The sequence below is a fragment of the Hordeum vulgare genome, chromosome 3H, assembly GCF_904849725.1.
Source record: "Hordeum vulgare subsp. vulgare chromosome 3H, MorexV3_pseudomolecules_assembly, whole genome shotgun sequence".
Lineage (NCBI taxonomy): Eukaryota > Viridiplantae > Streptophyta > Magnoliopsida > Poales > Poaceae > Hordeum > Hordeum vulgare.
This window is the reverse complement of record NC_058520.1, coordinates 587,821,065-587,847,595: the sequence shown is the minus strand read 5'-3', so window position 1 is coordinate 587,847,595 and position 26,531 is coordinate 587,821,065. Positions and strand designations below refer to the sequence as shown.

General features: G+C 46.8%; 1 long non-coding RNA gene and 1 pseudogene across 1 annotated transcript; both read left to right on the top strand.

Annotated features, from left to right (window-relative positions):
• The first annotated feature begins 1,432 nt into the window (after positions 1-1,432).
• Positions 1,433-6,110, top strand: LOC123442128 (annotated as a pseudogene).
• A 16,328-nt stretch (positions 6,111-22,438) lies between these two features.
• LOC123440837 lies at positions 22,439-24,713 on the top strand. The gene is made up of 3 exons (XR_006630362.1): positions 22,439-22,523; positions 23,852-23,894; positions 24,490-24,713. It is a non-coding gene; the product is annotated as an uncharacterized LOC123440837 (long non-coding RNA).
• Positions 24,714-26,531: the final 1,818 nt, after the last annotated feature.

Here is a 26,531-nt window from a genome sequence, read left to right as displayed (position 1 = left end):
GGGCATCGAAGTGAAGCAAAGCTCCGGAGAGATTTCCCTATGTCAATCGGCTTACGCGGTCAAGTTATTGGACAAGTGTGGCATGTCAGATTGCTACGCGACACAAGTTCCAATGGACCAACGTCACAAGTTGAGCAAGGGTAGCTCAAATCCGCCGGTGGACACCACAATGTATCGAAGCGTTGTGGGTAGCCTAAGATACTTGGTGCATACCCGACCTGACTTGGCTTATTCAGTCGGGATCGTGAGTCGTTTCATGGAGAAACCGACAACCGAACACATGAGCGCGGTCAATCAAATTCTACGCTATGTGAAAGGCACAATTAACCTTGGCTGCACGTACAGAAAGGGAAAGGAAGGATTGATCCTTCGTGGATATTCAGATAGTGACATGGCAGGTGATGTTGATGACCGAAAGAGCACAACGGGCATGGTTTTCTACCTTGGCCCGAATCCGATTAGCTGGAATTCTCAGAAGCAAAAGGTGGTGGCACTGTCTTCATGCGAGGCAGAATACATAGCGGCAAGCACGGCGGCTTGTCAAGCAGTGTGGCTGAGAAGACTCCTAGCTATTCTTGCAAAGCGGGAGGTGCAGAAGGTGTCACTGAAGATCGATAACCAAGCTGCAATCTCGTTATGCAAAAATCCGGTTCATCACGAAAGGAGCAAGCACATAGATACCCGGTTCCATCATATCCGGGAGTGCATTGAAGAAGGGTTGAACGAGGTTCAACATGTGAACACGAAAGACCAACTTGCCGATATTTTCACCAAGTCCCTCGGTCGACAGAAGTTCATCGAGATGAGGAGGAAAGTCGGAGTGCAAGAAGTGAAGTCAAGCAATAAGATTAAGGAGGTGAATGTAGATGTTAATCATGTTGCTCATGTAGGATTAGGAAAGAAAGCCAAACCGAGTCCTAGTAGTATTAGGATTCCTAGTCCTAGTCTATTTCCATAGTCCCTTGTGGACGTGTATAAAAGACACCCTAGGGGTGTTGATTGTAACACCAGAAAAACGAAAAGCAATACAAAGCAAAGGCTCGACACGGGCCTTTAGCCATCAAATCCATCGATCAGTTTTATTCGTGTCGCTAGTTACGCAAGTTCCGTCAAGTAGCCGGCCGAAGCAAGAATCGCGTAGGCACGCCTGTACAGCTGCATACGCACGTTCAAAAGCCAACACTTTTGCTGCTAGAAGCTCTGAGCTAAGAGCAACTCTAGCAGATCTCTGCTAGAGTTGCGAGTTGCTCTGCGGGGGAAAACTGCATAATATTGGTGAGACTGGAGCTTCTCTTCTCCTGTTCTGCTCAGCTCTGCTGAATCCCTTCCTCTTTCTCATCCTCTCGGTTGTCATTTGTTTCTAGATTGTAAGGAAGAGAGCAAGGCAGCCATGGAACTGGCGACGGGAGCCATGGAACTGGCGACGGGAGCCATGGGCTCCCTCCTCCTCAAGCTGGCCGACCTGCTCAAGGAGGAGTACAAGCTGCACAAGGACCTCAGGAAGGAAGTGGAGTCTCTCTCACTAGATCTTGAGAGCTTGCACGGCGCCCTCCACAAGGTGGCTCAAGTGCCGCGCGACCAACTCGACGAGCAGGTCTGGATCTGGGCCCGCGAGGTCAGGAAGGCGTCGTATGCCATGGAGGACATCGTCGACTCCTTCCTGGTGCGCGTGGATGACGGCCATGACCATGAAGCCGAGGCCAAGAAGACTGGCCTCAAGCGGTTCAAGGAGAAGACGAGGAACCTATTCAACTTGAAGAAGCTAGCGGACCGCCGTAGCATCGCTGGCAAGATCCAAGACATCAAGAATCAACTCCAGGCTATAGCCTTGCGGCGTTCCATGTACAGAGTCGACGATATCGTGGCCAAGCCTGCCGCGACAACACTGACCATGGATGATCCCCGCCTCTTGGATCTGCAGAGAGTGACAAAGCTCTTTGGCATTGAAGAGCCACGGGAGGCCCTCATACGTATGCTGTCCGAGGGGGAGGATAGTCACGGTGTGCACCAAGAGATGAAGATAGTCTCCATCGTCGGATATGGCGGACTGGGCAAAACAACCCTTGCCAAAGCTGTTTATGACAAGCTGAAGGTGAAATTCCAGTGTGTGGCTTTTGTTCCAGTCGGTCAGTATCCAGACATGAAGAAAATTTTCTTGGACATTCTAATTGACCTTGACAAGGAAAAATATACGAATGCCAATATGACGATATTGGATCAGTATCAGCTCATCAGTGAAATAAAAGGATTTCTCCAAGATAAGAGGTTTGTATCGCTCACTCGGTAGATTTCTACCACCCCCTATATATAGTGGGGAACTACCAGGGATGGAAGAAACTCTTTAGATAAATCAGTTTCATTTCACTTGATTTTCCATGATCCATGTATTCAAAGTTTAGAAGGTTTGACCATATAGGAACATACTTAAAACTATAAATTTTCTAGCTGCATTGTAAAAACATTCTTATAATATGAAAATAGTAGTACTTTCAGAAACATTCTTAATATATGAAAAACTTGCATCCTAATATTTGTAGGTACTTCATTGTTATTGATGATATATGGGATACACCAACATGGGAATTGATAAAATGTGCATTGGTTGATAATTATCTTCGAAATGTGGTAATCACAACTACTCGCAAATCACAAGTTGATGTGGGTGGCGTTGTTTATACACCAAAAGATCTTTCGTATAGTGACTCCCAAAAGTTATTCTATACAAATATATTTGGTACAGAGGAATGCCCTGAGAAATATAAATCGGATGGTGTGTATGATAAAATTACTGAGGTGACTGAAAAAATTCTGAAGAAATGCAATGGTTCACCATTAGCCATCGCTACAATAGCTAGTGTGCTAGCTAAGAAACCAATCTTGGAATGGTCGCATGCCTACAACACTATAGGTTTTGGAAATGATGAAGATGACTCACAAGTTAAGAGAACAATGAAGATACTGTCTTTTAGCTATTATGATATGCCATTGCATCTACGGGCTTGCTTATTATATTTAAGCATATTTCCGGAGGATTTTTCGATTCGCAAAACAATGGTGATATGGATGTGGATAGCCGAAGGCTTTATTCATGATAAAGAAGGGGTAGGTTTGTTCATGATAAAGAGGACACAACGAGACACATAGGCTTCCTTAATGGTTGTCGTGTCCATGACATTGTACTTCATCTCCTTCGTTCCTTGTCAAAAGAAGAAAACTTTGTCACTATATTGGATAAAGGGAAGCACACGTCTATTGACAGCCGACGAGTTTGCATCCAAAATCTCGTCTTGGACAAAATCAGTAATCAGGTTGTTATGGAAATGCCACAAGTGAGGTCAGTTACTGCCTTTGGAGGTCTTATGGACGCCTTGCCCCCACTGTCTAGTTTCCCGGTGTTGCGCGTACTGACAGCTGCTTGGAACTCTGTTTTGAAAGAAAGCCATTATTTGGAGGGACTTGGGAGTTCACTTCACCTTCGGTACATCAATCTAATGCATACACGTACACGTCAACTCCCAAAAGATATTGGTCATCTAAAGTTGCTGCAGGTACTGGAGATATATGGCACTGGCATAGAAGAACTACCGGAAAGTATGGCCCTGCTACAGGGATTGATATGCCTACGTGCTGACTGGAAGACAAGGATGCCCGATTGGCTTGGGAAGCTGACTTCGCTGCAGGAGCTGTGGATTTGGCCTGCTGTCGACAAGTATGCACGCTTTGTGGAAGAGCTGCGTAAGCTGAGGGAGTTGAGGGTGCTTGTAACATGCAATGCTCCGCCTTATGAGAGCGTGCAGACAGACTTGCTGGAGGCTTTACGCAGCCTGCACAAGATCATGGTTATAGATATTGGTCTCCGCAGTACATTTCCAAAGGGGAGTGTGAGAAAGACATGCAAAGAAGGCTTCGTCCTCTCACTACATCTCCGTCGCCTGATTCTAGGTGGCATCAAGTTCCCAAGGCTTCCGGTGTGGATTAGTCCCTTGCGTCTTCCCAACCTCTGCGACCTACTAGTGTATGTGCATGATGTTGAACAGCAGGATATGGATGTCATTGGAGATTTCAAATATCTCCGTAATCTGCACATTTTGATTGTGAGCAACAAAACTGGAGAAAAGGAAATTTTGACCTGTGGTATTGGTGCATTCCAGAATGTGAGGCTATGCCATATTTACCGACAGGTCATGTTTGTGCATGGATCTATGCCAAGGCTTGAAGATGTTCGTTTGGAGATCCGTGTCTGGGAAGTGAAAGGTGTCAGCCCTGATTTCGACTTCGACTTGGGCTTGCTTAACCTCCCTGCAATTCAGCAAGTCATGGTAAATATTGACTGCGCATACTCCCGTGCTGTGGACGTGGAGGAAGCGGAGGCTGCTCTGAGGCACGCAGTCCACATGCATCCAAACAGTCCCACCCTTACAATAAGTAGGAGTCGGGAAGAGGTACCAGCATTTTCATGAAAGAAGGCCTTCCATTTTCATAGATTTCATTTTGGCCTGATCAGTCTTTGTGTGCATACTGTTGATGCTGTTCATCAGATTTCATATTACTCTAGAAACTGGTTATCTTCTTTATATGGTTTTGTTCTTCCTTCTTTACTGCAGTTCATGCTGTTGATGCTTGAAGAATATAAAGAGGTACAACGTTATCTCCATGAACTCTCCCTTCATAGTGTACATATTTTTGAGTCATTCTCATGGTGTGCATAGTCTGGAATGGCAGCTCGGAGCTAGATTTGTTTCCCTCTTGATACGCTACTCCACCTTTCTGCAGAAAAATGAAGTCCTCGGTCAAGTGCTTATTCAACATCATCGCTTTGAAGAAATTCGTGAAGAGTTTCAGGAGGCAAAGGAGATGCAAGGCGCCTTGCCCATCAACTCTCCCAACCTTCTAGAGGTACATATATTACTCCCTCCTTATCGACAACATAACGACATCATCTGTTCATACTCATTTAATTTTCTTCAGACGAGGCCACTCATGGAGCATCTCACCAAGGATGTGCTAGGTCCTGATGCAATGAAAATTCTAAGTGATGATTGGATGAGTCTCTGTGGCATGTTAGCTTCTGACAAACATGGACTGGTACGTACTCGGGGTTTTTTTTTCCAGTCTTCCTTTGTTATCCCTACTAGCAAAATATGCCGTACGTTGCACCGAAAGAAAAAACACATCGCACCCACACATTTTATCTTTAAAAACTGCATGTTCGTGTTCAAGGATCATCCAAATAATAGTTAAATGGACTAAATAATAGTTAAGTGAACACACCTTTGTGTGATTACCGTGAACAAACCTTGAATCATTGATGCACTATGGATCCATGAACTTAATCATGCTTGCAGTTTGTCATTTGGAACAGAAAAATATATTGAAAATATCCAGAGTTAACAGAATACACACCTCGATCTTCACGGTGAGCACATACGGTTGATGTACTATATTATCTCAACGTTCCTCATGTATTATAAGAATACACACATCCATCACCGTGGTATATATACATAATGTTGAGTTCAGCGATTAGTATAAAATTTGCTACGTGAGAATGGGAGTGCACATAAGTTGTGTTTGTCGACGACCCATCACTCAACATCAGAATTATAAGACAAACTCAGCACGTGATTACAACTCGTGTGGATTGAGACATCAGCAAGATACCTGCAACGGACAATGATGGTTGGCCGTGGAGAAGTACGCTGGCAGCAACGCCACATGTGCATGTATATCTCATTCTGCAAGCACGCCTACACATGGATTGATTGGTGAGAGGTGAACAACAACAGAAACTCCTATGGAGACAATTGATGATAAGGCATGATTAGCCTTAGCTTAGAGTCCGTTTACGAAAATTGTATGACCCATAACTTACTGAGATATACATGGAGCAGTAAAAGGAAATATACATGTTCATTTCTTCTATGCAAATATTTAACTTCATCCAAATACAACATCTCTATACACCAAGAAACATTGAGTCGAGGTAAACAATACCACATTCTTCACACATGGGATTTTGTTCAGGCAAATTAATACTGCTCATGTATTGATGTTCTAAAGTGATACATGTATGATGTATCTGCGTACAGGGTCTTCCTTTAGAAAACTGAGTGCATCCCTGCATTGACAATCAAAGTATCCATATGCACACACTTTTGATTATCAAAATTTGCAATACTATTATATACCAAGTATATTGTAACTTTTTCCAATAAAATTATCATGTGAAATTATACACTTGCACTCACCTTTGAGCTGCCAAGGCCATGGAATTAGTTGTAATATAAGCTTGGGCATCAGCAGACAACAGCTACACATCGTTCTCACCATGGTCTAACTACTGGGTGTGATATACCTTGGATGAAATCTGCAGGAGTATGTGTCCATGAATGTCAATCTGCAGGAGCTCCAGTAAACAAATTAAAATCTGCAGGAGCTCGAGTTCACATATATCAAATCTGCAAAACGATGAATTGTGCCTCCCAGTCTCATGTTTTTGGATCTCATAGATATTACAAAATCAAATAAAATCAGTTACTGCGAATTCAAATCAGCAAGAGGATTTTTTTTGCCTGGTCCATCTTCTCCCCGAGTGCTTTTTTCATACGATCTGGTAGCTTTCGAATTTTTCGATGGGTCTTCCAAAGCTGCATGCTCTACTGAGGAGCGCATCTACCTGGGTGTGCATCGCGTAGCAAGATTGAGCGTCGAGTGTGCACGGGGCACCAGGTCGGCCTCGCCGAGGTAGACGACCCTGGCAGACGCCAGCTTGTCCCACACCCGACGAGGTGGCGGAGCGGCCGGAGGTCCGGCGAGGAAGGCCGCCAGCGGCGGGGCGTGGCGGAGGTGCAGGGTCGGCAGCGAGGCAGATCTAGGGCGCAAGGTCAGGAGCGGTGGAGGCGGAAGCGGGCGGCGACGTGGGCGGAGAGGTCGGTGACGGTGGCTAGCTCGGGTCGGAGGAGGAGCCAGCAGCGGCGGAGGTCCCTCTGCGCCCGCCGGAGCCGGCGGCTTCGCCATTTGCAGGGTGGGGGTTGTGGGGAGAGAGGGGGGAAAGGAGGGACGGGTTAGTTCAGATAAAATATAGGGGATTTTGTGCAAAACATAAAATAACGGTTCGACTTGACTTACAGAAGGACTGCGGGTTGAATCCTCGAAAATGGAGGGGCTTTTTCGCAAAATTGTCACAACGGACGACCAAAAACCGTATTTGCTTTATTATTAGGGAGAGATTCATCCAATGTTAACTTCTGATGTCATTGTTAACTTCTGACGTCCATGGAATGGACTGGTAGGTTAGTTAGTACTCCCACACATGCTTATCAAGATGTTATTTTTGACAATCAATTAATTAGACTAACAATACATAAATCATGTAACCTAGTAAAATTTGTCCCATTGAAAATTCTTCCGGGTACTAATTTAATGGTATAATTTACCTGATATATAACCCATATTTTGTTGTTTCAATTCGTTATCAAACTCGAATTTTGGATAAGCGTGTGTGCCATCCTTTTGGAGTTGGAAGAAGTACTGATTTACCTGGTACAGGAGGCACAGGTTGCAGCCGTTCGAGGACACCTCAAGCTAGTCAACCTTGCTATCCAGCAATCTACGCCACTACTGGAGGAAATCAAGGTTGCGTTGAATCAAAGACAAATCATCGGTAAGCACAGTTTCTGTTGTTCATTTCCATCTCTCCACTGTTTAAAATATTAATTGTTTTAATTTTTTATTTCTGTTTCTCCCTCCAATTCTGGACGAATAGGAGGACAGTGAGTGATGAGTCAAGTGCCATAATAATCTCTACGTGCTCCTCCTGGACTGGAAGCATCGAAACGCAGATCAGGCTCTCCCTCTTTAGCAACGGGAGCACTCGATCTTCCACTATAGTACTCAAAAACTCTCTTAATTATGGTTGTATCCTGAATCTCTTCATTTCTGCCCATTTAGTAGGAACAGAACTTATGGCATATAAGTTCAATGGAAGAGTGCAAGTTTGTGCATCAACTGAACACTGTGAGAACTGTAACTCTAAGAACTGCATACTTTTATGTGAACTGAATACTCAGAGCACGCATCTTTGGCAGGGAAAACACACAGGGAAACATAACAAAAGGGAGTACAAGCTTCCAAAGAACATCTTTAAATGGCTTCTTGAATTCTCTCTTCGAGCTCTGTTTTCTGTTGGGTGATTTAGCTTATGTGTCTGTGCTACTGATATAATGTATTATGGGACTATGGGAAACAGAATTCATAAGCAAAACTGCAGTATGACATGTCATGACACAACCAGACCAATCAGACCAACCAATAGGCTTTCTTTGCCGAAGTTTCCTCCTGGGGTCCTCAAATCATTGGATTCATAGGCATAGGCATAGAGGGATCAAAGCGTTCGAACAGACTAGCGGTTCAGTCATCTCAAAGTCATTGCTGCACAAACACCAACAGCAATGCAGTCTTGGTGAGAGAGTCATGTCATGCAGTCGTCCTTCTTTTGACCGGCTTATGTTGGGAAGCATCACTGTCCGTGTAGATGGCACGTGATACAAAACCTTTTTGGCATCAGCATTCACAAATAAGTACTTGGTAGTTAGTACAGCCTGGGAAATTTATTGATGGGGGCTTGAACACATGAACGGTAACAGCCAATCTGACAAGATATACTTCATCGTTATTCACAACCCTGCAGATCACCCCTGAGTATATATATTTGGAAAAATCTAAGAAGAAGCGCCGCATCACATCACTTCCATGCGGCGGCTTACACGCGCATGCAAAAACCTTCTACCCCATGATAACATCATCGCATTAAATGCTTTTTTGAATTTTAAAAATGATTTATCTTATAGATTAATAATTTGATTGAAGATTCGTCTTCACCGTTAGGTTCGTTTCGACGAGACCTTTAAAATAAGATCCCATGTTGACATGTTTCGTTGATATTTTTTCATCGTTTCTAATTGCCACATTTATGTCATTATAGTTGTCATTTTACGGATCCCATGTTGACATTCTTAAAACCTAGTAACCAAGTTGATTTAATGTGAGAACTATGTGACAAATAATGTGACAAGTAAGTGATAATAATTTGGCAAATACCGACGAAAACAAAAGTTATCGAAACATATCGACATGGGATCTAGTTTTAAAGATCTCGTCACGATAAAGTCGGTGGTGAAAACGAATCATTAATTGAGATAACGGTTTGAGAGATCAATCTTTTTTAAAATACAAAATCAAAATAATACGTAATGATGTCATGTTGCATGCTTGCAAAAATGGATGAAAGGGAGCCGCCGCATGAGAAGACTAATATACGACGCCGCTCCCTAGTGAAGTCCTATATATTTCCTAAACACTGGTAGCCACGGCACACATGTCCTGGTTACGGCAGTAGGGCAATTTTGACACCTGACGTGACGTTCTGCTCGTGGGGGGGCGACCCTTCCTCTTGCCTCGTCACGTACCGGGGGATACCCTTGGCAGCAGCCTCGTCATCGTCGCGGTCCTTTTTAAAGGTGTTAATTGGTACCGGTGCTTCAGAGCCTTGGAGCTTGGTGGGAGATCTTCGATAGGCACAGTGGTCGTGAAGCTTCTTCGTTTCTATCGATCCGCCGTTGTCGGCATTTTTCTCTTGTTGTTTCTCTTTAAATTTTTTTGGTGTGATTGTGCTGCTTCCGTCCCAGCACCTATTGTCGGCTGTATCGGTTGGTTGCTTTGTAATACAAAGCGGGGAAAAACCCTTTTTCGTAATATAAGTATACTGTAAGGGGGCATAGGCTTGATATGCACGTTGCTCATCTTCAAATAAGAGGGAGATAAGGCAATCATGCAATCGTCCTGGATTCCATGCAAAAAAAATTACCAACGCAAAGGACGTTTGACCAGCAGTCCAAAATTTCTTCAGGGACATGACATGATCATGACTTAATGAAACTAGTATAGTGCCTGTCTTACATCTCAAACTACTTACCCTGTGGGAGAAGTGTTGTGGGAGGAGGGACACCCTAAGGGCATTTTTACCGATCCTCTATCCGGTATTAGAGGAGTAAAAAGTCGATTTTACTCCTCTAACGCACACATAACCGGAACCTAATCGCCGGTAGAGGAGGAAAAATTATCCTCGCATCCCCCGCCTATATTGATTCCACGGCTCGGTGGAGTAAAAAATCTCCACACTCTCTTCGCTTCCTTTGCCTCTCCTCCTCCCCCTCCCTGCCGCCTGCACCTCCCACCGCCGTTCCCCGCAGACCCCTCTCCTCCCAATGGCCGAACGCGGTGGCCAGAGATCCCCGCCGCCGATCCGCAGCGTCGACCCGTGTCGTCACGAGAGTCGCACATCCTCCGTCGGATCCTCCTCAAGCAGCCGCCGTGACGATGCTGCCTCTTCAGCTTCCCCGTCCTCCCCGTGCCGCGGCAGTCGTAGAGGAAGTACCCCGGCGCCCGGCAACAGGGGTGGGGGACTTGGGTGGCGGACATCATGGACAAAGAGACCTACCAACAGCATTGGCTCGGGTCCTTCCATGGTTGAGCTCGCCGCACTCAAGTAGGACCGCCGGGATGTCTGGCCTCATGGCTCCGCGACGCGCCTCAAATTCTCGTTCGGGACGGTGTCCGTCGAGCTCCAGCAATTGCTGCTAGGAACGGTGACCGTGTCGGTGACCACGGAGGCGAGGGAGCACCTCACGGTGGAGGCCACCGGCGAGTACATGGAGGATCTCTGACGACAGTACCCCGAGTTAGCGGAAGCAGCGCAGAAGCGATCCGCCGACAAGGTGGTGGATCGGGGGGGGGGGGGGTCGTCGTCCTCTTCGACGACAAGGAGGAGATCAACGTCGAAGAATGGCGCCGCATTTCCCCGACTGCAGTGATGATGGCACAGTGCCAGACCCCAAGATCGGTGGTATGATGCAGAACAAATGGATATCACTCTATAGGAGTGATTGGTCTTTATGTTTAGGTTGAGTTTAAACCCATGATTAATTTAAGTAGAATCTATGTTGAACTTAATGCAAATTTCGATGGAGTATATGTACATTATGTCAAGTTATGTTTGTTTAAATCAAATCTATTTTGAACTTTATGCAAATTTTGGTTGAGTATATGTACATTATATCAAATTTCGGTTGTTTAAATCGAATCTATGTAGAACTTTATGCAAATTTGGTTTTTAAGCCATTATATATATAAGGGATCGGCTAGGTCCGGCGAAAACATAGTGGAGTAAACATACTCCACTTAAGGTTTACTACCCCGGATCCTCCGTTCGGTTAGAAATACCCTAAGGCAATTAGTCTTTTTGTTGTCCCTTTCTTTTGTGGTTTTTCCATAGTATTGCCATTCTCTGTTTTCTGCACTTGTGATACAGGGTAACTTCAGCAAGTTTGGACCTTACAGGTTGTGTGTTGAACTGCTTATTTTAGCTTTCACTTAAAGCTGGGCTATGGTTTTTCTTTTAAATCTGACATTAGCCACAAGATTATACATCGACAGGAAGTCAATTTGAATGACACCAACGATGACCCCAAATGAGCTGAAGAAGCAATCGTCAATCAAAATAACAGTATGAAGTCGGGGATCGCAGCTTACAGGTTGATGCAGACGGCATCGCAGCGCGGGGTGAAGTCGGGGATCTCGCGGAGGCTGTGGAGCATGGCCGGGAGGCGTCTGCGGTGGTGAGCGCGTTGGCGGCGATGTCCATGAATACGAGGTTGGTGATGCACTGCACCAGCGGCGCCCGCTCGCGGACGGCCGACGGGAGCGCCCACGCGTGGCGGCCCCACCACGCCTCTATCCTCTCCTCGTCAATGCCGACGGTGAGGCTGCGCGGTGGGGTATTGAGTTGGGTTTTTTTTTTTTTGAACGGGGAAGGCCAGAGCGGCCTTTATATTTCATGTGACAAAATTGTTACATCATTCGCTAGCGTGTCTATGAGGAAGCCAGGAGGCTCCTCCATCCACTTTATAGTTCTAGTGGATTCAACAAAACTAGCTAGGGTATGTGCTACCATGTTTGCTTACCTGGGGCAGAAGACAAACTGAATGAAACTAAAGTTCTTTGCAAGAAAAGAACACTCTTCGTAAATTGCAGCTGCCGGTCCAAACGAATTGTCGTCGAGCAACATGGTGCCGATCACCTCCTGGCACTCAGACTCAGCAATGATCTTTTGCACACCCACCTCGCTAGCCAGGATAAGTCCATCTCTAAGAGCTCTTGCTTCAGCTGAACCGGCATCTTCAGCAAAGGAAATGGCACTACATGAGCCGGCGATGAAAACTCCTCTATCAGAGCGCAGCACATCCCCTGTGCTACCCGTCCCCGAGTCATGAGAGAAACCAGCATCGACATTGAGCTTGTAGAGACCCTCAGACGGCCGCTGCCACCCATGCCGAATAACACCTCGATGTTTATTCCTTGCCCTGACAAAGTTCTTTGCAAGTGATGATATTGCATGCGCCGATCTGGGGGGTTCAGTGATTTGCTCGCCGTGAGTGAAGCTCCTTCTCTCCCACCAGACATACCAGACTGTCGTTGCGATCAGTTCAGCGCGGCCGACGTTCGATATGTTCGACTTGATTGTGCTCTTTGATAGGATCATTTCAGATAAGGCACCACTCCCGTCTTGCTCCAGAGCGCATATTTGTTGCACCAAGCTCGATAGTCCCAAAACTCTCCAGATTTCCTGCACTCTCGGGCATTGGAAGAAAACGTGTTTTATACTTTCACAATCCATTCACTAGTGGGGACGGGGCCTTTAGCCACGGCCCGTAAGGGGCTTTAGTCCCGGTTCACCAACCGGGACTAAAGGGGCGGGACTAAAGGCCTAACCTTTAGTCTCGGCCCTGTTACAAGCCGGGACTAAAGGTGCTCCACGTGGACGCCTCGTAGCGTCCCAGGGGCAGCCCTTTAGTCCCGGTTCGTTACACGGACCGGGACTAAAGAGTTTCAGATTTTGCTTATTTTGGGGTTTTTTTAATGAAATTATTTTAGGGTTTTAGGGTTTTAGGGTTTAGTTGTTCGGGAGATTAACGTGATGCCTCGTTTGGTGTTCGGGAATTAGTTTTCATATAATTTAAATAGAAATAATTATGCATATATATATATAAAAGATTAACTTATCTTACAAGCGAGCATATATATACAATTATATGAAGATCTGAATTATCGGGACTAGAGCCCGTCTATTCGATTACATGGACGAACATCAGTAATGGGCCCTAGCTACACTAAATCGTCCTTTGTCATCTATAGCTTCCGTCCTCAGAAAGGTCGCAAGCTCCTCTGCAACAGCAATCGCGCGTTGCTCTGGTAGGACCTTCGTCCTCATGACCGTGTACTATATAAGAAGAGGAGATGCATATGAATATCAATCATGATAACAAAGAATGACGGATAAAAATAGAGGTGTGAATGTTCATTGCTTACGTCGAATCTGTGATCCTTGTGCTCAGAGGTAAACGTGCGAATGGTCTCGCAAACATAGTATCCGCATAGATGCGTCCCCCGTGGCTGCTGGTCGCACTTTACGAGAATAGAATATATATAATCAAAATAATAATCTAGCATCATAAATGTATTGAAAATAGAAGTATATCATACTACTACTTACCTGAGCCGCTCTAAAGGTCAGCTTCTCAGGCTCGATACCGGAAGTCACGCACTTGAACCGCTTCCAAACCCTGCCCGACAAGGATAATGATTTGCTAAGTTTTTCATTAATTGATATATCAGAAAATCACTGAAAGAGACCGATAGAGCGCAAGAATGATTTAAATTACCCTTGAAGCATGTCCTGCAGGCTTTGGAACTGTTCCAAGGGTCTCGATAATGGGTCGAAGGCATCAACTCTTCCCTTATGAATTTGAATGTCCAACAGAATTCAATGGAAGCTGCACACACACACACACACACACACACACATATATATATATATATATATATATATATATATATATGTGTGTGTGTGTGTGTGTGTGTGTGTGTGTGTCAGTAACTTATCAATTACACTTATAAGTGAATGGACACAACAGAGTAAAGACCCTCGCCTGAAGTTGTATGAAAACAGTATGTGGTCAAAGAAATTTTGATCTGTTAGAAACCTTAGAAGGTTTTCCTCCGTCTCCTTGGGTTTATCAGTTAGCGTCGCTATATGTATTTTATCCGGGTCAATAAACCCAATATTTAGGATGTTATTACTTTTACAATCCAGAATCTTCATTCTGCATAATAAAGTACAAGTTATATATAGACAATGAATTGAAATAACTAAACAAGTTATATGTAGACAACGAATTGAAAAACTTACAGATAATAGCAACTCATAAGCGATTTGTCGAGTTGTACATCTGGAAGAGTTCATCAAAGTCGATATGGATTTCTTCGGGGCGACCGTAGTACTCCCGTGGGACACTCACCACGATCATTATTCTCCCATTCTTTGATTCACTTAAGTACCATGTATGCAAGTAACGCATATTTGTTGGGAGATCATTGTCGTGGGTATAAGCGTGACAGTAGATGTGTAGGGTACAAAAGGGATGGGCAGAACCTTAGCTACGGCGAGGTTGTATGAGTTCTGGCCCCTCTGCGGTGGAGGTAATAGCCCTACGTCTCAGTGCTCAGGGAGCTTGTTGTCGAGTGGTAATATGGAATACAATGAGTTGCTAACCCCTGCACCAGTGAGGAAGGGTGGCTTATATAGAGTGCGCAGGGGTGGAATAATGGTGAATAAACACCTACGTTACAGGTAACGTACGTCCTAAATGCTAATAAAAGCGTGAGGAAATGTACGACCGTTTCCCTTCTGGGGGGGTTACGATGTACAGAGTGGAATGCAGTCGGCCCGATCGACACGCTCCGAATGCTCGCCTTCGACTGGATGGTCGGATGTCTGTTACCGACTGGATGATGGGAATTCCTTAGTCCAGTCGGAACTGACAAAGGGCTTTGTCCCTTATGAAGGGTAGTCCTTGGGTAGGACCTATAAGGTAGGCTTATGACCCTACCCTAGGACTATAACCCCATCATTAGTCCCCGAATGGATTGAGGTTGAGACGACGAAGTGATGCATGTGGTTTGGATCCGACTGGCGCGGACGTGACTTTGGCGTTGCTTGCCTCGGTCCATTTTATCTTTTCCGATCAACGATCCGAGTGGAAGTACTCGCGAAACAGACTGTCGGAATCCGAGTGCTTCTACGGCATCTTCTGACGCGACCGGTCAACTCACAGCGGCGGATTTTCCGGGATCCTCAAATTTCGGTTTCTGCGCGCTCAGCGGGGATGACGCCATCGCGCTCGAGTAGCGCCTGACGCCTCGATTCCCGCGCCTTCAACCTCTCTACTAATATCGTCGCGGTGGGTCGGGGGGGGGGGGGGGGGTAAGGTTTTGGGGCCACCTGCCAGCGACCCAGTCGGAACCCTACTTAAATCTCGGCGACGAGGCTTCTTCGTTACGCTCGCCGAATCTCTCGCTTTCGCCTGCTCCGTCCTTCTCGCCACCTCCAGCGCCTCTACACTCCTTCCTCCACCTTCCTCCCGAGGGTTCGCAGTTGCCGCCATGACCAAGGGTCAGACCAGTAAGATGGAGGCGAGGAAGAAGAAGGGGAAGGCGGCGGCTCCTGCTCAGCAGCGGCAGCGGCCGCTGCCGGCGGGGTGGATTCAAGGCGACTTCCTCCCCTCCACGGTGACGGAGGGGGATCTGCTGCAGCTGGTGGAGCACGGGATGATCGTGCACAAGTCCTGGAGGCTGCCGGCGGAGAACGAGGTCAAGCCGGCACCCCGGGAGGAGGAGCGCGTCTTGCTGCTCAGCCACGTCCATCGAGGTTTCTCCTTGCCCCCGCATCCTTTCTTCAAGGGCATCATGAATCACTTCGGGGCACAACTTCACCACTTTCCCCCGAACGCCATTGCCCATCTCTCTGCTTTTATAGTTCTGTGCGAGTGTTTCATCGGCTGCCCTCCCCATTGGGGGCTGTTCAAGCACATATTTGCTGCTAGATCCCAAACCATCAAACGACTCAGCCAGTCGGATGATAAAGCACATCTTCTCCAGCTCTGCGGGGGCTTAGGTTTCCAGAAAAAGAGTCGGAGTAGTTATCCTGCTCTTCAGTTAAGTGAGTCGGTCAGGAACTGGCAGTCGACGTGGTTCTACTGCGAGGATATCGCCTGTCCGAATGCGCCTAAGCAGCTGGCGCTCACGAAGGCGGAGAAGAACGACATCCAGCCTCTGGCTGAGGCACTCGTAGATGTCGTCAGGAGGGGGGTCACCGGCATAGACTTGCTGGAGGTCTTCCTCGGTCGGCGTATCCAACCTCTGCAGGCTCGCGACCACGCCATGTGGCATTATACGGGGCCCGAGGATTCCACTCGGACCAACGTTGTGGGCGTGACTGAGGAGAAGGTGACCTCGTGGGTGCTCCAGATCACAGGCCCCTGCGAGAATCCCAAAGGATCTCGGCGAGTGAAGCCTTTCTTCGCGGATCATCCTCCTCCGAATCAGGTGAGTAACACTTGTCGAGTGCGCTTAACTGTCTCAATCTTATTGTTTGTTTGAATCTCTGCGTGACGTCTGATGTTGCCGACTGAAATTTATGCAGAAGTGGACCAACTGGTTCTCCCCCGTCTCGAACGGGAACCCGGCCGAGGAGGAGGAAGGCAGCCAGGAGGGCAGCATGGAGAGCGCTGAGTATGTCTCCGACAGCGGGGAATCGGAGGAGGAGACTAGCAAGGAGGAGGAGGAAGACGAAGAGCAGGACTCGCCGCACCCGCAATTAGAGCATCGGACCAAGCGCCGACATGAGCCTGCTGTTCCCTCGGTTCCTCCAGTGTCTTCGAGTGCTCCGCCCAGTGTCCCGGTGGTCCCGAGTGCTCGGAGCGCCAAGAGGGCCAAGGATGCCGCCGCTGAACCTGCGGGTCAATCTTCTAAGGCGGCCAAACCGAGTGGGCCTAAGACTCGGAAGGCTCTGCCGCGAATGAGGGTTGTTGTCCCCGTCACCTCCACGTAAGTGTAGCGATCTTTTAATTTCTTCTGATATCCGAGTGAACTCCTGTTTAATGGTCGAATGGATTTCGCTCGACAGAGTCGCTACTTCTGCCACCTCTCCGGCGCGCCAGGAAGATGACCCCATGGACACGGACAACGTCGTCTCGTCCCAGCCAGGTGCGTTGTAGTGACTCCGAGTGCTTTATACTATCGCGTCTCGAATTCTATCATAGGTCCTGCTTCTTTCTTTTTCTGAGATCTCGCGCCATTCGGTCTATCAGGGGCGATTTGCATGGACGAGGGCGACCAGGGGAGAGCCGAACCAGCTGCGGAGCCTATTCTTGAGGCTGCTCCACCTGTTGCTGCTCTCGCCGCCGACGTGCTGCCGACTGAGGCGCCGCCACCGACTGAACCGGCGCTGGTGGTTGAGGAGCCGACTGGAGCGGACCTTGGGATGCCTCGGGAACTTCCGACGATGCCAGGCTCGTCGGATGTCGAGTTCAACATCCAGCGTCTCCCGGAGGAGCAGGTGGGAGCGGCCAAGGGAGCCATGGTGCAGGCGGAGCTGATGGCTAGAGAAGCCAAGAGGGCCTACGACTCCGTCGCATCCTTGTACCAGCGGAGCTTGGAGCTGCGGGATGATATCCGAGTAAGTGGGCTAGTAAGTATTTACTTCTCTCTTGTAACCCACTGGGTGTTCTTGGATGGCATCTCTTGTTTGCAATGGGTTCACTCTGAGTGAACCCAGTGGGTGTAGTCCCCGAGACTTCTGTCGAGTGCTTGCACTGGCAGTTGTCTTTATACATATTGTCTTTGCTTTGGTGAGGTCTGTAAACAGTAGGACCGACTGCGAGCAGTTGTGGCACTCGGAATGCACTTACTGTAAGAGTCCCCGAGAGTAACTTGTACTCAGGTCGGGTAGTATTGGCCTCGTAGGTGTAGGTGGTAACATGCATCTCAATAGGGCGGGCCTGCTTGAGTTGCATGCCAGTGGGGTCACTCTTAGTGAACCCACTGGGTGTAGTCCCCGAGACCGCTGTCGACTGCTTGCGTCGGCAGGGGTCTGAAGAACTTAAACTGTTATTGTTGAATTTGCTGATTGTCCCTTGGTGTTTGCTGGCAGATGAACCCACGATGCATAGCTCAGGAGAAATACGTCAGCGATTGGGCCCGGCAGATGATGACGCGTCTGGCTGGTAAGTCCTGTTGTTTGCCGAGTGCTTGTACTGTGTACGTCACACTCGGCGCTTATTGTTTGCTTGTCCTTCTGTTGCAGATTTTTGCATTGATGCTGAAGTTGAAGCAGCGGACGTGGAGCGATCGATTCGCGACAACGTGCCACTCGGCGAGGACGCCAATCGGGATTTGCTCCGGGCGCACATCCGCGTGGGCAAAGTTGGCCCTTTCATCGGCCGACTGAGAGAAGTCGTCGGCCGAATCGACAAGGAGCTTTGGCCAGAAGATGAGTCGCGACAGGAGATGGAGAACCTGATGGCTCGACTGGAGGAGTTTCCGAACCGAGTGCAGTCGTGGAAGAAATCTGCAGCTCGTTGTGGTGCAGATGTTGCTCTGTCCCTGGTCCGAGTCCATTGCAAGGAGGTGCGCGAGGAGAAGCTGAAGACATTGAAGGTCGCCAACACGAAGAAGCTTCGATTCGAAGACTTCATGGAAACTTTCCTTGAGAGTGCTACCCGCATCGCCGACGGTATTGATCTGAACACGTTCGTAGAGCCCTCCAGTCCTGGCGTTAATCTAGATGATGCGTAAAAACACTTTTATCCTCGGTATGCCGAGTGTTTATCTGTAAGTTACTTTGGCCACTGCTGTTGGCCGTCACGTATCTTTGATTGGTGCAGGTAAGCTTGACCCGCACCGAGTGAACTATCTTTGCTAGAACTTTTGAATCGGAATCAAAGGGTTTGCTCTAGTTTTTGCAATGTTGTTTCGAGTGCGACGTTTAGTGCATACTCGGAAGAAGTTAATACTTAGGTGATTCTCAATCACAGCTAAGTCTCCGAGTGCGACGTTTAGCGCACACTCGTAGAAGGTTATTATCTAGGTGATTCTTGATCACAGCTAAGTCTCCGAGTGCGACGTTTAGTGCACACTCGGAGAAATTTATTACTTAGGTGATTCTTGGTCACAGCTAAGTCCCCGAGTGCGACGTTTAGTGCACACTCGGAGAAAGTTATTACTTAGGTGATTCTTGATCACAGCTAAATCTCCGAGTGCGACGTTTAGTGCACACTCGGAGAAAGTTATTACTTAGGTGATTCTTGATCACAGCTAAGTCCCCGAGTGCGACACTTAGTGCACACTCGGAGAAAGTTATTACTTAGGTGATTCTTGATCACAACTAAGTCCCCGAGTGCGACGTTTAGTGCACACTCGGAGAAAGTGATTACTTAGGTGATTCTTGATCACAGCTAAGTCCCCGAGTGCGACGTTTAGTGCACACTCGGAGAAAGTTATTACTTAGGTGATTCTTGATCACAGCTAAGTCCCCGAGTACGACGTTTAGTGCACACTCGGAGAAAGTTATTACTTAGGTGATTCTTGATCACAACTAAGTCCCCGAGTGCGACGTTTAGTGCACACTCAGAGAAAGTTATTACTTAGGTGATTCTTGATCACAGCTAAGTCCCCAAGTGCGACGTTTAGCGCACACTCGGAGGAAATTATTACTTACGTGATTCTTGATCACAGCTAAGTCCCCGAGTGCGACGTTTAGTGCACACTCGGAGGAAGTTATTACTTAGGTGATTCTTGATCACAGCTAAGTCCCCGAGTGCGACGTTTAGTGCACACTCGGAGAAATTTAGAACTTAGGTGATTCTTGATCACAGCTAAGTTTTTTTTGTGACCGGAGTCTGCGACCGCGGAAGAACTCTAAATCTGCAAAAACTGAATCTGCTTTATATTATTTCATCAATACTTGTTCTTTACACTGCTTCAGTCGACGATCACGTGTAGAAGCGCTTCAGGAGGTGTCCGTTCCATGCACGCGGCTCGTCTGTTTCCCTCTCGATGTTGTAGAGTCTGTATGCTCCGTCGTTCAGCCCCTTGGAGATGATGAAGGGTCCTTCCCAGGCCGGAGCCAACTTGTGACGTCTTTGCTGATCTACTCGGAGCACCAGGTCGCCTGCTTGGAACGTGCGACTCCTGACGTGGCGTGCATGAAACCGCCGCAGATCTTGTTGATAAATGGTTGAGCGAGTCAGTGCCATCTCGCGCTCCTCCCCCAGAAGGTCCACTCCATCTTGCCTTGCTTGTTCTGCTTCAGCTTCGGAGAAGAGTTCGACTCGTGGCGCATTATGAAGCAAGTCACTCGGAAGGACCGCTTCTGCTCCATAAAAAAGGAAGAACGGTGATCGTCCTGTAGATCTGTTCGGGGTTGTGCGGAGACCCCAAAGTACTGAAGGTAACTCGGTGACCCATGCACCAGCGGCGTGTCCCACCTCTCGCAGGAGTCGGGGCTTCAAACCCTGAAGAATAAGTCCATTCGCCCGCTCTGCTTGTCCATTGGATTGAGGATGTGCTACGGAAGCAAAATCTACTCGGATACCTTGGCTTGCACATAAACCTTTGAATCTGTCCGAGTCAAAGTTTGTCCCGTTATCCGTGATTATGCTGTGAGGTACACCGAATCTGGAGATGATGTCCCTGACAAACTTGACGGCTGTTGAGGCGTCGAGTTTCTTGATGGGCTTGGCTTCGATCCATTTCGTGAACTTGTCGACTGCCACCAACAGATGTGTGTATCCTCCCTGGCCTGTCTTGAATGGTCCGACTGTGTCTAATCCCCAAACTGCAAACGGCCACACAAGCGGGATTGTCTTCAACGCAGATGTCGGCTTGTGGGACTTGTTGGAGTAGAACTGACAGCCCTCACATCGATCAACCATATCTTTAGCCATCTCGTTCGCCTGCAGCCAGAAAAAACTAGCCCTGAATGCCTTGGCAACGATTGCTCTCGAAGAGGCGTGATGACCGCAGGTCCCAGAGTGAATATCTTCCAGGATCAGTTGCCCCTCCTCTGGGGAGATGCTTCGTTGGAGAACGCCTGAAACGCTCTCTTTGTACAATTGACCATCAATGACAGTGAATGACTTCGACCTGCGGACTATCTTCCTGGCCTGGACTTCGTCCTCTGGTAGTTCCTGTCTCAGGATATATGCAATGATCGGCACAGTCCAATCGGGGATGACAGCAAGAATCTCCATGACCAGATCAACCACAGCAGGCACATCGACTTCAGTCGGATCTATTGAACTATTTGATTGTACTGGTTCTTCTGTAAAAGGATCTTCTTTGACTGAAGGGAGGTGAAGGTGCTCGAGGCAGACATCACTCGGGACTGGTCTCCGACACTACAAGAAATCGGTTAATCCGTGACGGATTTGTGATGACATTTTTAAAAACCGTCGTGGATGGCCTGGTACAGTCCCACAAGCCCGCTGAAGCCCACTTTGCCGTTCCCGTATAAAATGCTAACCCTAGGGCTCCTCCTCAATCCCCTCCTATCTCCCTTCCCCGCAGCCCAACTCCTCTCTCCCCCACGCAACTCCTTGCCCCCGCCGCCGGCGCTCGATTCCAGCAACTTCCGGTCGCTATTGTCGGTGTGCAGCACACCCTAAACTTCTACTCGGTCCGCTCCATCCTCCCGTCTGTCTAGATTAACCGCTCCCGGTCGCCAACGCTCGCCCGCAATCCCTCGCCGTGGTTAGGGTTTCGGTGACGGCGCTGCTTCGATGGATCCTCTCCGTCGCCTACCGCCCTGCTAGATGGCGCTCCTGGTACAGGAAGTCACGAAGGCCCTGCTCCTCCCGCAAGATGTGCTGGCACAACGCACCCTACATCGGCATGCTCGACACGAGCGCGGGCGCGACGACCTCGTCCCACTCGAAGATGGTGGCGGTGAACGTCGGTGCACTTCTCTACGCGCGCCGATGCAGCTGACACACCCTCCTCCTGAACCCCGTCCACGTCCACCCATCCGGTGATGTAAGCTCGTCTCTCCCCATTTATCCCAAAATCTGGAGTGCACTTGCATCTGTACGTACATACATATGAATAAACACCATTGTTTGCTTCAGTCTATAAGCTATCTGGATGGCACCTGCATCTATTGCTGCATAGAATAAGCACCATACTTTGGCCTAATTTCTATGTGTAAATTTGGTTTAACTTTGACTGAAAATATATACAAGTAAATATATATGATTGTTTCATTTAAGCATGCGCAGATTCTGTTCTGATTACCTCCATTTTTTCCCACAACAAGCCAACAAAGCAAAGATTCAATGATGCTTGTTATGGCCTTTGAAAATTGTAATTGCATCTAGTCTTGTAGGTTAATTATCTGAAAACACAAAATTTTAGGGTGGTTCATAGCTGCTGTTCAGGTCACTTCTTTATAGGTTTACACTTGTTTCATCCATGCATATTTGTGCAGGAAGTATTATGTAGAACACAGGAGAAGGGGCACAATCATCCCAGCTTGTTCGCAAACAGGCTCATTTCATTAGTTTTGCAAAGATGTGAGTCTGACTTTTTCTTCTAAAAGTACTAATTCAGTTCAGTGGGAAAGATTAGTTGTGTGGTTGACTGAGTAGCATAGAACTTGCAAAAATATTCTTCTGTCGCACTCACACACGTCTCTTGCTGGAGTCAGAAAACTCAGTCGTTGCTCGATTTGTAAGTAACTAACTCTATGGCACAGCAGGGCATGTAAGAAATTACCTAGTTTATCATTAGAAAATCATTTTAACTGGAGTAGCTGGGTAATGCGGTGGCTGGAAGCTGAGTACACGGAGACTATTAAGGTGAGGTGGGAAACAAATTCTGCAGATTGATTTTCCTAGGCACTTGTCCTTGGAGGAACTGTGTGATGCCTGGTATACACACCTGCGTGAAACTTACTTCTTTGGTCCAAGTCCTTCTCCATGAAAATTTATAGCTGCTACGTGATCTCAAACAACTCCTCGCTGTTATCATTTCTCTCAGGTTCTAGGTTAGAGAAGCTGCAAAATTGTGGCTCATACAATCGTATCCTAGCCTGCACCCATACACATGCCCATGGAGTCATGGGTCTGGTTAGCAACGAACGAACTCATAGGTGAGTTCGATCAACTCACCCGGCAGCGTGGACTTTGGTATAGGTCAACGTTTTTCTTTGGGTGGAAAAGATCAATGTTGTACACGTCCGGGACATATATAGTAGACGTATTGGACCTGAGAAAGCTAGACGTGGTGGGCGTGGATAGCTAGCAGCTAGACGTGGTGGATCTTAGACTCATGACATTATTTGGAATATTAATCCGGGTTCACCAAGTTTACATTGTAAAAAAGATCTAACGGACCTGACTGCTCTATAACAAAAGATATACAAGATCTAAGCTGGTATTTTCTAATTATTGTACGATTTTTTAGAATATTCCTCTATATTTCACCCGTATTTGTCTTTTAGTATATAATAGAATAGATAGATAGATAGATAGATAGTTGTATGTTTGATAATTGTTGATGATATCTTATGGTTGCAAAAGAAATGTATCTTTGGGCAAAATGTCCACATTCTTACATAGGTCCATTGTTGTCCCCTTCATAGCCCGTTGGTTCTATTTTCATTATATATCTTTTTTGTTCTAAGTGTTAATTGTTGAGTGTCAACAATATGTGGATATTGTTCTTCAGGTTATCATGGCTGAAACTTGGGCAAAACTATGGGCATACAAAATACATATTTGTTTTTGTTGCCTTATAAACATGGTTGTGAACGGACTGAATATTGGCAAACAGCTATATATCCGTTCTCACTTACTTTGTTGTTTCTGAAAGTGAAAGGGACAAGTTATCAAAAAAAAAGTGAAAGGGACAAAGGATAGCGCAGAGAGCAGATAACACATGGGGTATGTTGATATTTTTGGTCGAATTTACAGTCCATTAGCTGTCATAAATATATCACAACTAGCATGCATACATCCTGACAACATTGATGAAGATATGCTTGATAACTACTCCCTTCGTCCTATAATATAGGATTTTTTTGACACTAACGGAGGGAGTAACTAACAAGATCTGATTATTCGTTTCATAAATGTTTACAAGAAATAAGTAAGGAATATAGACTAAATTTGTAGTTCTTGTGCAAGCTGATGAAGTTTTCTATACCTGTAGAAGCTTTGTTCCTACTATTCTCACCTTGTACACATATATAGCATTGTTCCTACTATTGTAACCTTGTATACATACATACTGGTTCGTTTTTTTTGTGAGAAAAGGTTCATTTGATTATTGCTTCTTGTTAGAAATAATGGTACTATTCTGGTCAAGTGGGCACCTTGTATACATATATGCTTTTCTGTCTATCCTTGAACTAATACAAAAGAAGCATGATCATTTCAAGATGCACTTTCGCGAAGGAAACCGACAAACTATATCATATTTTCCTTTGGGAGCTGTCTCTTATGCAGTGTAATTCTTTGTGCTTTGGATTCTTTGCAGGTTTGGCAGTTAGTTCGTGTTACTATCGACCAAGGCTTTTTAGCAGGAATTACTTGGGTCTGAAAAGCTTCCTGGAAGTGGTGGTCTAGTGTTGGAGATTAAAATCATGTAGTAGTGCAGTTTCAATGATGTTATGTTACTTGATTTTTATTAAATGCTTATGCTTATGGCACCTTGTAAATATGCTTGTAATGTTTCGATATTAATTTTGCTTTTTGAAATCAGACCAGATTGTTGGGAATTTGTATTGTCTTGTTGAATGAATATAATTGCATGTCTTGTTGTAAATTATGATGCATTGAGAAGATAAGCTGGGGTGAAAAGAAGGGCTAATCGGTTGGACTCGAATGAAATTATTGGGCCAAAACCTAATTGGGTTGGATACTACCTAAGCCATGCTGGCCTCCACGTCAGATCCACGTAGATGCCATCTTAGCTCCACGTTACATCCATGTCATGTAAATCACTGACGGATTGTTCCGTCATATCCTAGTTTGGGCCGAACGGGCCTGTGGCAAATCCATGACGGTCAAGAACCGTCAAGGAAGGTGCTGTATCAAATTATGACGCGATATACGTGACGGATTTTGAATCCGTCATGCATGGGCATGCATGACAGTTTTTGGATGATCCACGACGGACAGAGACCGTCATGGATTAACAGATTTCTTGTAGTGCGAGTGGATCCGAGTTTTGCCAACTCATCAGCTGCTTGGTTCTTCAGTCTCGGAACATGATGAAGTTCTAGACCTTCGAACTTCTTCTCAAGCTTCCTCACTGCATTGCAATATGTGGTCATGGTGGGGTTCCTGACATCCCACTCTTTCATCACTTGATTGACTACCAAATCTGAATCGCCGTAGACCATCAGGCGACGGACGCCGAGTGAGATGGCCATGCGCAATCCGTAGAGGAGAGCTTCATACTCTGCCTCGTTGTTGGAGGAATCGAAGTGTATCTCCAGCACGTACTTGAGTTTGTCGCCCTTTGGCGATATGATCACGACGCGGCACCGGAGCCATTCAACATCTTGGACCCATCAAAGAACATTGTCCAATGGGCCGAGTAGATGTGGGTCGGTTGCTGTTTTTCTACCCATTCTACTATGAAGTCAGCCAGAGCTTGAGACTTAATAGCTTTCTTGGCCCGAACTTGATATCGCAGTACAGCATCTCCATTGCCCACTTCGCCACTCGGCCTGACGCGTCTCGATTGTGGAGAATTTCCGACAACGAAGCATCACAAACGACAGACACCGAGTGGTCTTGAAAATAATGAGCATCTTCTTCGCAGTCATGTAAATCCCGTAGATAAGTTTTTGATAGTGGGGATACCTCAGCTTGGAAGGAGTCAGGACCTCGTAGACGTAGTACACTGGCCACTGAACTTTGTATGCTTTACCTTCTTCTTCTTGTTCGACTGTAAGAACAGTATTGACGACTTGATTTGTAGCCGTGATATACAGAAGAAGGGGCTCTTTACTGAGCGGAGCAGTAAGAACCGGCTGGGTGGAAAGTAGGACTTTGAGGTCGTCGAATGCGACTTGGGCTTCGTCTGTCCACTCGAAAGTATCTGATTTCTTCATGAGTCGGTACAGAGGAAGTGCTTTCTCGCCGAATCGACTGATGAACCTGCTCAAAGCCGCTAGGCAACCTGTGAGCCGTTGGACATCGTGTATTCTGACCGGCCTCTCCATTCGAACGATGGTCCCGATCTTTTCGGGGTTGACATCGATCCCTCGTTCGGAAACGAAGAAACCGAGTAACTTTCCGCTGGGAACGCCGAATGAACATTTGGCGGGGTTGAGCTTGATATCGTACCTACGCAGGTTGGCGAATGTTTCTGCCAAGTCAATCAGCAGGTCGGAACCTTTGCGTGACTTGACTACGATATCATCCATATATGCCTCCACATTCCGACCAATCTGGTCGAGAAGGCATTTTTGGATCATGCGCATAAAGGTAGCTCCTGCATTCTTCAAACCAAATGGCATAGTGATGTAGCAGAAGCACCTGAATGGGGTGATAAAGGTTGTCTTTAAT